Source organism: Gobio gobio (genome assembly GCF_949357685.1).
Source record: "Gobio gobio genome assembly, chromosome: 22".
Classification (NCBI taxonomy): Eukaryota; Metazoa; Chordata; class Actinopteri; order Cypriniformes; family Gobionidae; genus Gobio; species Gobio gobio.
Genome location: NC_137118.1, coordinates 3,660,666 through 3,666,829, shown reverse-complemented (window position 1 = coordinate 3,666,829; position 6,164 = coordinate 3,660,666).

Here is a 6,164-nt window from a genome sequence, read left to right as displayed (position 1 = left end):
TCGGAGCGCGGGAAAGTTAGTTTTCCTGGCATTGTTCTATAGATTTGCCAATCTTACAAATATTTAAACACTACGATCAGTTTTAAGTGTGCAGTTGTATATCGACATGAAATATCAATTCAAAATCAACTACGTGCATAATAGCTGAATATTTATACTCGAGAACACTTTGACCCGCTGCCACTGCGCTAAGGGAGCGTCTGCCAATTTGAAACATCATTTGTATGAATTAAATTAACTTTTTTTTAAATTTTCAAATTCCAATGTTGTGTTGTGCATTATTAAGTCAGTTTTACCAATACAATCAAGCTGTGGAATTTTAACATGTCTGTTTTTAAATGTTAAAAGCAATTTTAATTCATACAAATTATACGTTTCAACCAATTTGTGGAATTGGCAGACGTTCCCTTAGCGCTGTGATATCAGGTCAAAGCATTCTCGAGCATAAATATGCAGCTATAATGCATGTAGGTGATTTTAAATTAATATTTCATATCGATAAACAATGGTTAGCCTACATAGTGTTAAAACTAATTGTGGTATTGATTTCTTTGTAAGATTGCCGACTCTATAGAACAGTGGCAACTTTACCGCGCTCCGAGTGCCCCCGAGTGGTTGGGAGCATTTCAGTTGTGTTGTGGTTTGATTTCGTTGTGTTGTGGCTTGTTTTTGTTGTGTTGTGAACTTATGTTTGCTTTTTATATTTCGTTGTGTTGTGCACTACTGGGCCACCGTACTTTGCAGTTAGCGAATGAGCAAATACAAATTGGCTAAACTGATGACAATGATTAACGGCTGTTGAGAGAACTCAAAAATCTTAAAGTGCTACTTTGGATTTGAAACTTCTCAACCTTTCCTTTTTCACACGCACTCCATCATGTAGAGGTGTAGAGGGTTATTGTTCTGTTGTAATCCAAATATAGGCTTTTACAGTTTCGTCCACAGGCTGAGCATGCAGTGCGATCTCTGAGGCCATTGGGCGCTGGACGCTTTTGTGAGGTGCTGTTGATGAGGAACAGAAAGCAGACACACACACTGACTCGACTGACTGAACTCCAGCACACGACTGAGCTGAAGGAACATACAGCGGTTCAACAAGAAGGAGCTGCATTGCGTTATAGGGTACACACACAGTTTCTGCCAGTCTGGTGTTAATCTTGAGTATCTGTAGAGTAGTGTTGATCCTTCATATCTCCCAAGAGTCTTTAGTTTATCAGATTTATAAAAGACAGACACACTGAACCGATTCTTTCTGAACACAGCCGAGCTCGTGGAGGCGTGCAGAGGGTGGAGCTACACCTTTTTACACACATCCACACACACAATACATCATGGCATTATCCCTTTATAACTCTCATTTCTCTATACGTTAGTGTTGTTCACATGATATCAACTTACAATGCTGATTGCCAACAAAACACACACACACACACACACAGACATCATGGCATTATCCCTGGATTACTCTGGATTCTCTATACGTTAGTGTTGTTCACATTATGTGCACTTACAATGCCGATTGCCAACAAAACACACACACACACACACACACACACACACACACACACACACACACACACACACACACACACACACACACACACACACACACACACACACACACACACACACACACACACACGGTATTATCCCTTGATAACTCTGGATTCTCTTTATGTTGGCGTTGTTCACATTATATCTTACAATGCCGATTGCCAACAAAACACACACACACACACACACACACACACACACACACACACACACACACACACACACACACACACACACACACACACACACACACACACACACACACACACACACACACACACACACACACACACACACACACACACACACACACACTGCCCCTGCCCCTGCCCCTGCCCCTGCCCCTGCCCCTGCCCCTGCCCCTGCCCCTAAACCTACCCCTCACAGGAGACTGTGCAGTTTACTTTCTGTGAAAAAAACCTCATTCTGTGTGATTTATAAGCATTTTGAAAAGTGAGGACATGGGGAACGACCTCATATTTCACCCTCTTTTTGTAATACCTATGTCAATACCACATTTGTGTCCTGATATTTCACAAAAACATGCCCACACACACATACACACACACAATGGCATTATCCCTGGATAACTCTGGATTCTCTATACGTTGGTGTTGTTCACATCATATGCACTTACGCACCGATTGCCAACAAAACACAAACACTTGCAGAACTCCGGAAACACAAACTACATTATTTGTGAAGCTGAACAAGGTGATCTTTCCCTCACACACACACACACACACACACACACACACACACACACACACACACACACACACACACACACACACACACACACACACACACACACACACACACACACACACACACACACACACGGTATTATCCCTTGATAACTCTGGATTCTCTTTATGTTGGCGTTGTTCACATTATATCTTACAATGCCGATTGCCAACAAAACACACACACACACACACACACACACACACACACACACACACACACACACACACACACACACACACACACACACACACACACACACACACACACACACACACACACACACACACACACACACACACACACACACACACACACACACACACACGTTTGTTTTTGTGAAATGTGAGGACATTCCATAGGCGTAATGGTTTTTATACCGTACAAACCGTATTTTCTATCCCCTTACACTGCCCCTAAACCTAACCCTCACAGGAGACTGTGCAGTTCACTTTCTGTGAAAAAAAACTTGTTCTGTGTGATTTATAAGCATTTTGAAAAGTGAGGACATGGGGAACGTCCTCATATTTCACCCTCTTTTTGTAATACCTATGTCATACCCATGTCATTATACACATTTGTGTCCTGATATTTCACGAAAACATGCCCACACACACATACACACACACACACACACACACACACACGCCTATATTACCAACAGGAGACCATCACTCCACACTGACCAAGAGGGGACCTGTGTTTCTAGTCATTTTGAAGAAACAAAACTTAGATACAAAATTTTGTTTTAAGGTCTTTTTTCATAATATAACTTAAAATAAGCATTTATTTTTTTATTTAACCCTTAAAACTCAGTTATTGCTAAAAAAAACCCTCTAAATATCCACAGTGTGTTTATGATGGCAAGAAATGACAAATTAAACACACTGGTGTCGTGATTTACTATCTAACAGGGGACCGAGTCATTGTATTTAACATATTCATTATTCAAAGATGATCTGCAATTAATACATTAGAGAACTATTTCTGCTTTCAGTTATTGCTATAAAAACTCAAAATATCTACAGTGTGTTTATGATGGCAAGAAATGACAACGCAAACACACTGGTGTCGTGATTTACTATCTAACAGGGGACCGAGTCATTGTGTAAATCATAAATAAATCAAAAGAGGTTTGTTTAAAAAACTCATAAATGTATAAGGTGGTAAGGTGGGCCTTTTACACCCCATTTTACATGGGGCAAAAGTCACACATTATTTATACAAATACTGGAGCTAAAATGTTTTTTTTAAATAATGTCTTAACGCTAGTTTAAAAGAATAGTAAAGTTTGTACTATTTTCTGTTTATTTTGATAAATGAAATAATGTTCAATGAATATAGGCTACTGTCATTAAAATATGTTAAAATAAAAAATACAGAAACAAAACTTCTAATTACATTCTGGTTGTTTAGATTTTTAAATCCTTTTTTCTTGGATTCTGTGTAGAATTTAATTGTAATGTCATGCAAAGTTTGAAACTAGTCAGGGTATCTAGTAAAGAGATGTAATGCTTGTTCCTTTAGTAAGCAGCCTGTTAAACAGCAGAGTCTCTCTGGGACAGCAGGCCATTCAAACAATAGAGGAGTGTGTGAACGACGTGTGTTTAAGAGCCCTTACAGTTCCTGCTCCAGCCTACAGGGGAGCTGCTGAGTATGACCTTAAACACACACACACACACACACACACACACACACACACACACACACACACACACACACACACACACACACACACACACACACACACACACACACACACACACACACACACACACACACACACACACACACACACACACACACACACACACACACACACACACACACACACACACACACACACACACACACACACACACACACACACACACACACACACACACACACACACACACACTTAGGTCCCCACTTGGTCATAAGTTTTTAAAAAATTACCAGAGTGTTTTTACTTAAGTTTCACATGATTTAAACACACACACTCGTAGGTCCCCACTTGGTCAAAAGTAAAAAAAAAATCACCAGAGCGTTTTTTTGTGTGTTTTTACTTGATTTTAACATGATTTAAAGCATGACCAACAGGGGACCTGAAAAATGTCCCCTCTTGGCTCAGAGGTCCCCTGTTAGTGAGTGTGTTACGACACCAAGGTCCCCTGTTAGATAGGTAGACAAGTACGTACACACACACACACACACACACACACACACACACACACACACACACACACACACACACACACACACACACACACACACACACACACACACACACACACACACACACACACACACACACACACACACACACACACACACACACACACACACACACACACACACTTCTTTAGTGACATTGTTGATTTCGTGGTTTAAACACAAAATGGCAGCACCGCCGACGGCTCCTATAACCCGAACGAAACTTGTTGATGGACACGCTCTTGCTCTCGCTCTGGTTGATGTGTGTGTGTGTGTGTGCACGCTAATCCGGGAGAAGTGCCCATACAAGCAATTCAGCCCTTTATGATGTCAAACATACTTGCAACAACAACAAAAAAAACGTTCAGAAATCGAAGGAGTGTATTTGACTCATAAATACTGGCACGTCCAACTCATTTTTTTAAACGTTGGCCATGTTTATCATGAGAATCAACTCTTTAACAGTGTAAATAACTCAGAATGCACAAAATATCATTAGACATGACATTTAATGTGGCAGCCTCTTGGCATTTTCACACCAAATTTGTTGCAACCAAACAACATGGAAGTATAAAATTCACTTTCATGTTTTGATGCTAAAAAAAGTAAAGCTAAACACAATATGCAATTGTTTGTTTTATCTAGTGTATTGTTTTTGTATTCTGATTTCATGTGAAACGGATTTTATTTGATCAAAATCTTAAGTATTCAGCACAGAATGTATGCAAAAAATACATTGAATCCCAGGCATGACTGTATCCATTCTTCAAAAAGAGATGAACACAGCCTATCATGGCTCAAATGAGTCAGTTTCAGCTGTGCCAAATCAGTGACACTGTTATGACAGCATGAAAAGTTCAAGAAGTTTTCTAATGCGGTCTCCCCATCCCATAATAATACATCAGACGCATTCACACATTCCAGCAATTCTGTTGCCGTGGCAGTGCTGTCACCTGCTTCTCCGCTGTCTCTAAGACGGGGTGACGTGATTTTACAGCTAAGCCAACTAGATCTGCCTTCAATCCCAGAATTCCTCACACCTGCAGTGGATTATCTGTCCAGAAGGACAGTGAAAGAGTCTTCACTCCACAGCTCCTCCGTCTTGGGAGACAGAAAACTGTTGATCTGCGGTCGTGCTCACATCAGGCGTCTCCCGCAGAGCCATTTATTCAAGCAGCAGAACTCTGTGAGAACAACAGCACCAATCTACCACAGAATCACACATAACATATCATTTAGAAGACTTACACAGAATCAATTGACAGACCCTATAAATTCTATTAAGTGCCCCTACTATGGCATTTGAAAGGTTCCTAGTTTTGTTTTGGGAGTCCTCAACAACAGGGGTCCGTTCTTCATACCTCGCTTAATACATCTGAGATGATTTGACAGATCCCAGATCTTCTAATCGTGATAATGTCTGGCTAATTTGGTTCTTCAAACAAATTTGTGGATTGGATTAAAATATCTGGATTAAGTTGAGGGCAGATGCATCGAAACTTGAAATCACGAACAGCAATGCAGCGATTGGCTGACAGCAACGTAATGACATCATATAATTAACCCTTAAATGCATGACTGTTTCGCCAAACATTCTTACATATTGGGGTCTTTAGCGACCCGGATCTATATCTAACATGGATAGATCTATACCTGTCGCGGTAATA